Source organism: Excalfactoria chinensis, chromosome 6 (assembly GCF_039878825.1).
Source record: "Excalfactoria chinensis isolate bCotChi1 chromosome 6, bCotChi1.hap2, whole genome shotgun sequence".
NCBI classification, from domain to species: domain Eukaryota; kingdom Metazoa; phylum Chordata; class Aves; order Galliformes; family Phasianidae; genus Excalfactoria; species Excalfactoria chinensis.
The window spans coordinates 9,825,543-9,838,492 of NC_092830.1; the positions used below are offsets into that span (position 1 = coordinate 9,825,543).

At 40.7% G+C, this 12,950-nt stretch overlaps 1 long non-coding RNA gene across 1 annotated transcript; it reads left to right on the forward strand.

Moving 5' to 3' along the window:
* Window positions 1-227: 227 nt before the first annotated feature.
* LOC140253695 (uncharacterized) lies at window positions 228-2,319 on the forward strand. Its single transcript, XR_011903952.1, has 3 exons — window positions 228-358; window positions 1,368-1,511; window positions 2,120-2,319. It is a non-coding gene; the product is annotated as an uncharacterized lncRNA (long non-coding RNA).
* The last annotated feature ends 10,631 nt before the right edge of the window (window positions 2,320-12,950 follow it).

Consider the following 12,950-nt stretch of genomic DNA (forward strand, 5'->3'; position numbering starts at 1 on the left):
GAAGAAATTGTTATTCTAGTAAACTGCTACATGAAGATGATGTAAATTGGTCAAAATATTATTAGAATGTGAGGGCATGTCCTTATTCCTTAGAGTACAGACTGAAGGCAATGGCTTTTTACCTCCAAACGCTGTCTTCTCATCCTTTCAGCTGTGGTTATAATTAATATCAGTGTTATTACCTCAGCTTAGCGCACTGGAGACAGACTGTGTGCCGATGAATCTGAACTCTTAATTTTAATTAAGATTACAATGTTACCTGTCTGTATGGAATATGTTTGAACTTCTCCTATCTTGCAGGTGTGGATATCTTTTCTCCTCTGTGGAACACCTGAAATGCTGAAATCAAGTACTAGAGGTATGTAGGGTTAATATGTAGAAGTATGAGTTTGTCTGTATGAAGTTCCAAAGTTCAGCTAGTCCGCTATCCTATGTCTAACAGCTGCCTGTAGCAAATGCTTAGGAAACATCAAACAAGACAGACTTGCAGTGTACATTTCATGAGGTATCCTTCCACCCTTCAGAAAGCTGCAGTTCAGTGCCTGGCTCAACCATAATTAGTTCCCTGTGTTTATCAGCCTTTGCATATGTCCTAAGTCTTTTTCAACTTCTGTAAATTATACTGAGCATGAAATCCTATGGCAAATGAATTGCAAATTGTTTGAAGATACAAGGATGTGATTTTTAGTTCATTTTTAATTTTCTATCCAATATCTTTGTGACATACATTTGTTCTTTCATTAAAAAGATATAAACCAGTGATTAATTTATATAACAACCAGAATTAGTCATCCTCAAGGTAGGATAGTCAAAATAAAATGAAACTTGCTCATTGTGTTGCTTGCTTACTGGACAGGAAAGTGATATAGGAGATATGGGTATCTGGTACCTGGTCCTGCTTTTGGGAGGTGTTTTTAGTTCTCTGTAACATTTAAAAACTGAGAAGGTCTCTGCTGAGAGGTGCTCAGTTTATCCGCAGTGCTAAAAAAGCTACGCTGCTGTAAGCATCAAGCTGCTGCTGTATGGACCCTGTTATATGAATTTCTGCATAGCTCTGTGTATAGAATATAAATGTCCTAATATTCATTTGTTGTATACACACAAAGACACTGTATGGAAAATGAGTGGCTATTGTGTATAGTCAGATTTAATTATTTTTTCCCAGTTAATTTTTTTCTTTCATAAAGCCACAATAAAACTGATGCCTCCTTTACAGTACGTGAGATGAAATATCTGTAGAAGGATCAGATAGGAGATATTCAGAATTTCAGGTCCTATGATGTTAATGGAAATACAGTAAATGAATGATATTCTTAATCATGGCTACCTAAATCTGCAAATTGAAGATGCCTCTGAATTTTTTTCAGTGTCACAATTGTATTCCTGACAATCTACACATGAACTGTGAAAACTTGAAGGTTGCCCCTAAAGTAACAGAGAGGTAATGGCTGTTTTAGTGAGGACCACATATACCCAATGGATAGACTGCAACAAGGGATCATGGCAGAGAGGTAAACAGAACCTACCCCCAGAACTGTGGCATTTGGTCAGTGTGGCAGCCCCCAGACACATTTTCCCCCCTGCCCTGCCTGTTTTTCCCCCTCTGATCAGGCAGGAGCTGTGCTTGTGCTGCTGTGGTGTGAGTGGAGCTGGGAGTGATGGCAGCCAACCTCCTTTCTGTATAAAAGCAGCTCCCCTTTGGGAGTGTGGCAACACAGGAGCACTGTGAGCAGAACTTACGAACAGGGAATGCTTGATAGATGGATGCCCTCGCACTTGTCAGGGAGTAGGGAGGGTCCTCTCCTCTGAGAACTCTGGGGTGCTGCTGCCTCTTATAATTACCATGGTGAGCATCAGTCACAGCAGCTAATCTGAGGCAGCAAACCAGACCAAGGAGATGCAGGCTCTCTGGGCTCATGTGGGCACCTGGGTGGACATCCTAGAGGAGGGGGGGGGAGTGGAAGGTGCAGTCCGTAATGTTGACTTTGGGGAGCTCTGATATCTGGAGTTCCCCTTGGGTGCTGAGGGAGGAGAGGGCTGTCATGGGTGCAGGTATGTCCATGTGTGCTGAGGGAGCTGACAGATGTTTGCTGAAGGTGCTCTCTGTCATCTTTGACAGGTCTTGGAGAACAGAAGAAAAGCCTGAAGACTGAAGAATGGCCAGTGTCACAACAGGAAGGGCAAGAAGGAGGATCTGGGGAACCAGAGGCCAATCGGTTGTACCTCTGTTCCTGGGAATGTGACAGAACAGCTTGTTCAGGATGCGTCTCCAAGTGATTGGAAGAGAAGGTTATCAGGAATAGTCAGCATGGATTCACCACGGGGAAACTGAGCTCAACCAATCTCATAGACTTCTATGATGCCGTCTCTGGCTTGGTAGATGGGGGAGAGCAGTGGGTATTGTCTATGTTGAACACAGCAAGGCTTTTGGTACAGTCTCCCGTGTCATCTTGATAACAAAGCTGTGAAAGTGTGGGATAGATGAGTGAACAGTGAGGTGGGCTAATAACTGGCTGAGCTCAGAGGCTGGTGATCGAAGATGGGCCACGAAGATGATCAGGGGGCTGGAGCACCTCTCCTATGAAAACAGGCTGAGGGAGCTGGTCTTGTTCAGCTTGAAGAAAAGAAGGCTGTGGGGTGACCTCATTGCAGCCTTTCAGTACCTGAAGGGTACCAATAATCAGAAGGGGGGAGCAAGCTCTTTGAAAGGGCAGATAATATTAGGACAAGGGAAAATGGTTTTAAGTTGAAAGAGGGAAGATTTAGGTTGGATGTTTGGGTGAAGTTATTTACTAGGAGAGTGGTGAGGTACTGGAACAGGCTGCCCAGGGAGTTTGTGGGTGCCCTGTCCCTGGAGGAGTTGAAGGCCAGGTTGGATGAGGCCCTGGGCAACCTGATCTAGTATATGTGGAAGTTTGGTGTCCCTGCAAGGCAGGAGGGTTGGGGCTTCATGACCCCTGAGGTCCCTCCCAACCTGGGCCATTCTGTGATCAGTGGCGCGGAGTCCAGTTGGAGGCCTGTAACTAGCAGTGTTCCCCTGGGGGTCAGAGATGGATCTGTTCTTGTTCAATACCTTCATTGATGACCTTGATGAGGAGTTAGTGTCTGCTCTCACAAGAATACCAATGATACAAAGCTGGGAGGAGTGGCTGACACACCTGATGGCTGTGATGCTGTTCAGGAAGACCTGGACAGGCTGGAGGGCTGGGCAGCGAGAAACCAGATGAGGTTTAACAGAAGCAAGCGTGGAGTTTTCACCTGGGAAGAAACAGTTTCAAGTATTGGTACTGGTTGCTGCATGACCTGCTGGAGAGGAGCTGTGTGCAGAAGGACCTAGGGGTCCTGGTGGATGAAAGGCTGGCCATGAGCCAGCAGTATGCCCTTGTGGCCAAGAGTGCCAATGGAATCCTGCGGTACATTAAAAGGAGCACAGCCAGCCAGTTGAGAGGTGATCCTTCCCCTCTACTCTGCCCTGGGGGCCTCACCTGGAGTACTGCATCCAGATCTGGGTTTCCCAGTACAAAACAGACAGGGGTCTCCTGGAAAGAGTCTGGATGAAGGTAGAAGTGAAGGTAGAAGTTCACCTCCCTTGTGAGTGTGTCTGTTCAGCCTTGACAAAAGATGACTGAGAGGGCATCTGATTAATGTTTATAAATATCTTAATTGTAGGAGACAAAGGGACGTGGCCAGTCTCTTTTGAGTGGTCTGTGGGAACAGGACATGGGGAAATGGCTGTTAACTGGAGCACAGGAAGTTCTGTGCCAGTAAGTGAAAGATGGAGGGTGATGGAGCACTGGAACGGGCTAACCAGAGAGATTGTGGTGTCTCCTCTGGAGGTGTGCCTGTGTGGCCTGCTGTAGGAAGCCTGCTTTGGCAAGGGGTTTGGACTCTATGAACTCTAAGAGGTCCCTTCCAATGCCTATGATTCTGTGACTGCAGGCATCAGGTAAGACAGTGACATGTGTGAAGGTGTAAGGCTTTCTCCCTGGGTATGTTTAAAGTTTCTGAGACCAAATTGAGATCATTTTGGTTTTTGCAATAGAAGTATCCTGTGTATCCAATAATTTACATCATGTTTCCACATGCCTCTGTTAATAAAGTCTTCATGCACTTGAATAATCTTAAGCAGACTCCTATACTTGTAATCAATCATTATCAGCTTGAAGAAATCTGTCTATACTAAGCCTGACATAGGGCTGCTTAACAATATCTGCTTCCTGTTGAAGTACTAGTGCTGAAGCTTAGAAGACTTCTCTGCATTGCAGTCCTTACCAACCAGTTCATGTCATTATGAATTATTATACTGGTTGAGAACTGGTTCATAGTGGATGCCTGTCAGTGACTGACACCACTGCTTGCTGAAGTTGTGCTGAAACTGCCACTATTCAAATGCGTAAGACTGAGATGTGCTGGACCATGTAGCGTTTGTCTTGACAAATGTGACTTTGAATGCTAAGCAGAGGACCACGTAGTAGTACAAATGATCTCTATACAGTGAAGGTTTTGTCTTTCTGTGTTTTGATAGGACTGTATGCTGTTTGGGACATGATGGAATTTTGGCATTTTCTCTATGTTGCCTTCACATGTGCTGTGGTAGTTATGGACCTACACGATTGTTAAACAAGGGGGATTTTTACTTGGAGACTTGGACCTGATATTCATTATAGATAATTTGCTCATTCTGTGTATTGTGCAGCTTTTTTCTTTGCAAATTAGTCTTGAAATAGAAGTAATTTATCTCAATATGCCCTGAGGTCAGCATACAAATGACTTTAAAGACACAGTATCTGTATTTTGAGTCCACATAGTGTGCTGAATTTATCCTTACAGCACCTTTCATCCTAAGAATCATTCAGATCTTCTCAGAGAGGAATGCCCTTAAAGCAGTGGTGTTAAGAGAGAATATTGGTTTTGTACAGGTTGTTTAAACTTAGTGGCCTGCCAAAGAATTCCTGGGCAGTATTACTTCTTGAAATGCAGCTCGGTGCCCCGCAATGCTCTTGAAATGCAGCAGATGAGTCACTGTCATGCTGATGCATATAGATACTTTATTCAATCACTGTGATTATTTCATAAAGTCCTATAGACTTATCTGATAAATAATAGAAATCAGTGACATTTCTTATTGTATTGTTTGTAGCTGCTGTAAACTATTTTTTTAAGTTGCATGAATGCTAAGAGTTATGTGACAGAATTAACATCTGTAGAAATTGTGTGAAGCTTCCTTGTATGGGTAAACCTTAAATACATTTCTTGCTGGATAGAAAATAACAGGCATATTACTTAATTTATGCTAGATATTGTGCTTTGGTTAGTATGACCGGAATTGGATTCCTTTAGGAAGAAATTAAACTAGAAGAGCACCTCTTGGGGTGAATCAGTTAACATTGGAATAAAAATAATAATAATAGATGTTGCATTTTAAGATTTCAACAGTAATGCTTAGCAGAACTGAAAAACAAAAACTAAACAGCAACAACAAAAAGACACTTGTACAGTTGAGAATAGATATTGACCAAAAGACATTGCTGGAGCTCTGAAACTAATCATTAGTTCAATAATCATTAGAATGTTGTTGTCTCTAAAAAATATCAAAGATAGAACTGGCTGCAAGGTCTTGGGAACAATTGGGTAAAACTGACCTTCTGTCTCGACCTGTGATCATCCTATCAGGGGTGATAGCTAAGCAATTCAGTTTGTCATCTATTTTCTGCTGTTCATTTAGTTGTAAGAACGAAGGAAATGCAACTCTTATGTGACTTTAGACTCCAAGTGTTAGGAAAACATCAGCAAGTTTTTCCCACCAGGTATGTGTAATCTTCACTGCTAGAAGCTATGAACTGTCTCTACACAGACTCTTTATTCTGCATTGATTCCAATGTGAAAGCTCACTGCAGAATATGAGAAGCCTGATTACGTTACCTTCATTACTTGTTGAGTCTTGCAAGCCAGATAGTTTACAGAAAAGGGACAAGGAAGAGATAGAAAAGAATTATATCATTTTTCTAAGTTGATCTTTGATATGCTTATGAGTATATATACTATCTCTAGCTGCAGACTTAATAATTCCCTGAAGATTCACCTGAAGATATACTTGTGTTGCACAGCAGATAATAGTGGTTTTGAAATGCCTGTTCTTCTTGCCGGTGATTTAAGAGGCCTTAGGAGGAGCACAAGCTGAGATATTTTGTTTTTACTGAAAACCTCTTAAAAGGAGAGTAACCCAACAACTCTATTTCAGGTCATATATTGGCTTGAGCAGTGGGACTGGGTGAACTTCTTGAGGTTCAACCAAGTCAAGTGCAGTTTTGCACTATGGTCATGCCTACTTTTTGCTATCATTACATGCCTGGGGAGAAAAAAAAAAAAAAAATTGTGCACAGCCCTATGGAAAATTATTTGGAGTTCTGTTGCACAGCAAGTTGAATGTGAGCCAGCGATGTGCTCTTATAGCCCAGAAAGCCAACTGCATCCAGGATTGCATCAAAAGAAGCACGACCAGCAGGGTGAGGGAGGTGGTCCTGCCCCTCTGCTCTTCACTTGTGAGATCTCATTTGGAGTTCTGCATCCAGATGTGGAATCCTCTGTACAGGAGAGGTACGAACCTGTTGAAGCACATCCAGAGAAGGGCCACAGAAAAAATCCAAGGAATGGAACATTTCTACAACAAGGACAGGCTGACAGAGTTGGGGCTGTTAAGCCTGGGGAAGAGAAAGCTCCAAGGTGATCTGATAGTAGCCTTTCAGTATCTAAAGTGGGGTGATGACAAATAAGGGATATGGACTCTTTAGCAGTGTCTTCTGTGATAGGAGAAGGGGAAATAGTTCAGAAGGGAGATATAGATTGGCTATAGGAGAAAGGTGTTTTTTTAAAATAAGGGTGGTGGAGGCACTGGAACATTTGTCTTCCCTACGTTATTTCTTATGGTGTAATCAGCATAGATAATCATTCTCCAGAGTAACAGCCATGTTCTGTTGGTTCTATTTTTCTACTTTTTCCAGAGTTCAGATATCTAGAGGAGAGCAAGAAACAAACAGGAAAAGTGCTAGAGAGACACGAGAAGGAGAAATCAGCTCTGTTCTTGAGTGTAAAACTGTAGGTGAAAAGGGGTTAGTATAGTACCGTCTTTTCCTGTTGTTTTTTTTTTTTTTTTTTTTTTTTTTTTTTTTTTTTCCAATGAAGCTCCTTTATCTAAGCTCAGGTAAGAGTCATTGGAACAAAGTATTGGTAACACAGCTCCAAGACTGGCTTCTCTGTTTTGAAGAGGAAATAAGGCTGGGGCATGTCCTTCACAGAGAGTATCTCTGCGGTAAGTAGGCAACGAATACTACTAGAATATGGCCAAACAAACCTTTAAGAACTAGGTTACAGGTTAAGGTAGTAACATGTTTTAAAATTTCTGTGGGCTGAAGTTAAGCTAATCTATGTGGAATTTAAAGACAAGAACACCCCTGAATATTGTGTATTCATGCAGAGTGAAAACAGAACTTGTTGGATAACCTGCTGGTACCAACAAGGACTGCTTTAAGGACAGTTATATGTATTTCTTCTAAATGTAAAGAACTGTACTGGAAGAGTATCAAAATCAACTTTTCATGCATGCTGTATTAGAATACATTCCTCTGTATATAATCTCTGGAGTGCTTGCCCTATATTAGCAATAGGACTACTTACTGATCCTTGTAAGTATGCCTGGATTGATTCTGTTTGAAGATTTAGGTGACACCCAAAGTTATTGGGTACTTCAGCAGCTGAAATAGAAATGCTGTTCCTCTCCTCTGCTGTTTTCTCTGGACCATGCCTCTAACAAGAGTAGTGAAATTGTGTATATTGTTGAATTGGACAGGACAGTGATTAAAGTATTGAAACATAGTGCAGTACCTCTTGAAACATACTTCAAATACAGGATGGAATATAAATGGAAATGAAATCACTTATGTACAGCTCACCTTAATGAAGTGTTCCCATGCAAATTAATTTGAATATTAAATGTAGGTATAAATATTATCTGCACTTTCTTTCTGTGCCTAATCCAAACCCAGCTGTGCCGGCCTGAGTCTGTTACTTCTGGGTGTTTTCCTATATTCTCCTGTTCATCCAACTGACTGTCACTTTGTATCCTGACAGTGTTTACCAAAGAGTTTCATTTTAGTATCTTTCCAAACAGATGCCAGCCAGTGCACAATGTTCCAGCCTGACAAAAGGCTTTTGAATTTCATGCTGCACAAGTGGGTTCTGCTCCACTGTCTGTGGAGTACCGTGATTTTGCCAGCCCTGTGTTTTACTTTGGTTTGTAATGCCCCTTAGCAGTGAAGGCATTAACAGTTGGTGGTTCTGTGATATATTTATTTATTTTTTTTTATATTGTGTTTTGGGAATTGGTGTTAATGGAAAAACTGTTCAGTTCTGCCGTTTGGAGATAATATGAAAGGAGGGTGGTGCTAAATGAGCATTAAAGATGCTGATGTATTCACATGATATTGTCTTTAGAACAATATAAGAGCAGCCATATGTTTTGCTTTAGAAATGCACAGCGTCCTTCATCTTAAGTTGGATAACATCATTCACCTAGATTAGTTCACGCCTTAGTAAGCGTCAAATCTGGAGGTGTTTCTGCATGATTTGCTGTCTCTTAGGGGATAGGATTACATGCTACCATTTAGGAAACACCTACCAGTACTTTCCAGCCTCAGGTTGTTTATACAGATCTGTACGTGGCTTTGGTACCACAGATTCCCATGGATTTGTTTTTTTTAATAATTATCACTTTTGAAATCATGCTCAGTGCTATGGAGGTGCACTCTGCTTAAGGGAGACAAACAGTTTGCATAGGGCAAGGAGACTTGTATACAGCTTATAATTTTAAATGGTGCATACAGAACATGTATTTTCTTCTGTAAACAGGTAAGCTTTGCATAAATTATCAGGGAAGTCTGTATAATTTTTTGATCTTAATGCTAGATGAGATCAAGGTAAGGGGGAACCAAAAGGGTTTAGGCCAAAGGAATCTGTAGGAGTTTCTACCAGTTTGGTTTGCTGCCATTTGCCCCAGGGTGCCTGCAGCTTTTAGTGCAGCTTCAGGAGTGTCAAGCAGCACTTCTTCAGTGTGTGAGAAAGACCTGTACTTAAACACAGCGTGCAGTGCAGCTCCCAGACACATGCAGCACTTTGTGTCACAGCTCATGCTAGTTGTTCGGCAGGTGTCAGAGTGGGTGTCCCTGTCAGGGAAGAAGCAGGGACCCAAAAGGAAGACCAAATGACATGTGGGTCTGTTACTAATTAAGGTGGGGACCTTGTGACACAGAACAGAGGAAAGGCTGAGGTACTGAATCTTTTTTCCACTCAGCTTTTTACTTTGCAAGACTGACCTCTGGAAATGATCTCAACAGCAGTAAACAGGGAAGAGGAAAAAGTGAGCTCCGGTTCCTTATTTCTTTATGCACAGTGATCTTGTTCTAGTAAAATGCTGTCTGTTGCAAGCCTTCCTTTGGAATTTATGCCACAAACACAAAATGGCATTTAGCTGTTATGTATATACAATCTTGCCTCAAGCTGTGAATGTTTTCAGTTGGATAACTTTCTATGCAGTCTTCAGTCATCAAGGCTTTAAGTAGATGAGGAAAAACATACCAAGTCATTTATCAGTGGCTATTGTGAAGAACGTAGAGAAAGGAATTCATTGGAGCTTTGCAACCTCAAAACTAGTTCATAGGGCAAGCATAGTTGATGACAAACCCTATTTAATACACAGATATCTAATAGAGTTTGAGTACTGTGTGCTCCAAGTATTGATTCAAATTTCAATGACTTTTTGGTAGCATTAATTCTCATTGTGGTTCATTGTTTTTTTTGTTTTTAGTTGACTCTGTACTTCTTCAGATTAATACTGTGTGCTATAAAAGATAACTGGTTGAATGTAAGGAGCATAGGATTTTGAAAACTGAGAAGCTGTGACAATGCTGAAGTATTCTGAGTTCCAAAAACACAACTTGAATATTTTAATTTGTCATCAGAGTGGGAGAATGGCTCTAGGTAATTTCTGGTTGTCTTTATTTCTTCCATCTTCTGCTAATAAAAAATTAATTCGGTTGAAGTTTGGGTTAATATTATTTCTAGTTGCATATTACCTCATCCTAGTTTAATGAGGATTCCAGTCTCTCAAAATATTGCCTTGCCTGTTGTGATTCAGCTTACAAAAATACCTGCTGATTATGCACAAGTACGAGGATGAGTCTGCAAAAGGAATATTCAGTGTTTTTCAGTTTAAATAAATGAATCATAGCCTTGATGTTCTGAGCTGTAGGGAAGACGAGCAGCTTGAAAAGTGAGTGTCCAACAGTTTGTTGACTAAATACTTGATTTACCTGTTGAGTTTTCAATTACGTGCCTTGTGAACTAGAGAAATGTGAGAAACTTCAAGCAGATGCATTGGGTATTGGCTGCCAGAGAGTTAAGGAAACGTTTATTTTTTTCTAACCTGCTCCATAATTACTGTGACTTTATAGTAGAAGCTGAGGTAAATGTCCTATAGAGCAAGGTAAAGAGCACCAGATCAAAAATTTGTTTCAGATTTCTATGTCTTCATTTGAAGTTGTCAGTGCTGCAAGAGTTCTACCCCTTCATAGGATTCTTTAATCTTGAGAAGTGTTAGGCTGATAGCAAGGAAGTTCATGCCTTCTCTGCATACAGAGCAGTCTGGCATATAAACAGATTTAGCTCCTCCATAGTGATAAGACCAACTGATTTCAATCATACATATAACCCTTCTTTTTTGTCTGAATCTGTATTTGTATTTATTACTGTGTTTTGTTTTGTTTTATTTTCAGAAGGGCCATGTTCCCCATCTCCTACTAACTGAATTATCTTGGCAGGCAGAGCACAGTCTAGATGAGTAGGCTTTACTGCACCAGTCCTAGCCTCTCCTTTTTGAATTGTCATACTAATTATTTATTAGCAACACCTATGTTGCTTTTTGGGTTACTTTTTTCTTTTTTTATTTCTGTTACTTGAGACATGAGCACAATATGAATAGCTATTATATTGCCTGTTTGTAAGCTTACTGAAAAGGCTGATACACAGAGTGGGATATTTAACAGGTAACTTCCTATCAGCCTTAGAACACATCTGTATTTGCCAGCCTTTCCATTCGGGGTGGAGGTGTTTGCATACTCTATCCCTTTCTTGTTGCCTTTGATCAGGAATTTCTCTTGACTCCTGATGTCAAGGCAAGGGTTCACTTGGCTGACTTCTTGATGTTTAGTGAATTACATGTTTTATTCCTTAATATTAAGGATTTAATTAATGTTAAAAATATTTAAGTATTCATTTTTTGTATTAGAGTATTCAAATGTGCAGAATGCAGTGTAACTGTGGGAAGCTCTAGGGGCAGTGCCCATATCATGTTTTTACACCCGCGCTGTAGAAGACTCAGTGTTTACCCATTAATGTAATTGATAGTTCTGAAAAACGAATAAAACAGTAAGAACATGAACTTTTCAAATCTTACTTGTCCTTCCAGTACCAGAGCATCTCTTAGTTGTGCAACACTTGATATGGTCATCTGCTGTTTCTTTTCTTTCTTCCCAAGGGACGAGTGCTCCAGCAAGCAGGATTTAGTTGTTTTGATTGCACAGCTGTTTAGTTTTAGTTGTATGTGCTAGAGACATTTGGTGTAGAGATTCACTATATTTTTGATTGCATCCACTTAGTAATTCATTGAGGATGTTAAAAATTACTGGAAAATATTGTTCCTTGTTTCCTTTCAGAAATGAGTGAGCTACCAGTGAAAAGAGAGTTGCCCATCCACTTGTTGGTGGAGGCCCTACTAAAAGAGCACAGCTTTCTGACAGATTACACCTCAGTTCACAACACCTTTCAGACAAGACGTAACTTCTCTAGTAGATGATGGTGTCAGATAATATCTGCAGAAATGAAGGATGAAAGTGACTGTACTGGGTATCATCTGATACGGGATCCAGAGTATGTACCAGTTCCTATGATTCTTCATAGTAAGGCAGGGAAGATATTTAAGTCTTTGAATCACTTAGAAACACATCCAAAATTTTGAGTCATCCTCTGCTAAGCTGATAACTGAAATCAAGGAGGGTTGATATGTGCTCTAAAATGGGAGCTGTTTTTCATTGTGTCCATTTTCTGGGGGTGGTAATGTGTTTTCTTTCTTTGTATAAAAGCTAAGATTATTTCTAAGTGCCTAAGAAGAACTCAGGCTTTTAAGATGCTGAGGTACTTCTGAAAATCTTGACCTACAGATGTTTTGAAAGTTTTTACAGTAACAATCGACAGAAAAAATATATTTTGATAGCAGATAATAACATCTATCGTATATCAAAGATACCAGTCAGTTTGTTACCAAATACAGTCTAGACTGGAACTATTAGAAGGGTCAGTAAAACTTAAACCCTCCTAGTGATGACTGAGCCTGATGATCCTTGAGTGAATACAAACTGGATATTCTGCTGCCACTTGGGTTTCTGAGATGATGATTCTACTGCATTGCTCATCTTACTACTCAGTTCCTGACAAATGCTCTGGCTAACCTGGGGTAAAACGGTGGCCCACGAGAATTTGTCTTCATTCAATTCAGCCAAGACAGGTTGGACGCTGGTGCGATACACCGTTTGTACCACAGCCTGTTCCCTCAGGTCCTGGGTTCCTTTCTCCAGGGCAATCCATCTGCCTGGGTTACATCCCAGGTAAAAGAGAATTGCCTAAAAGGAACCTTCTCCTCACAGCTCAGTTATTTGTGCTTCTGATGCATAGAAGGAGTGTGCAACGGGCATAGCCCATTGGTGGGAGCAGCATATACTCTGTAATCATCACTGTGTCTCCTCCCATAGCCGTATTTTGTACCATTGCTACAACGAGGAAGAAAGTAGCAAAGGACAGAATGAAAGGAAATAAGCAATAATAAAACAATAGCAAGTGCAATC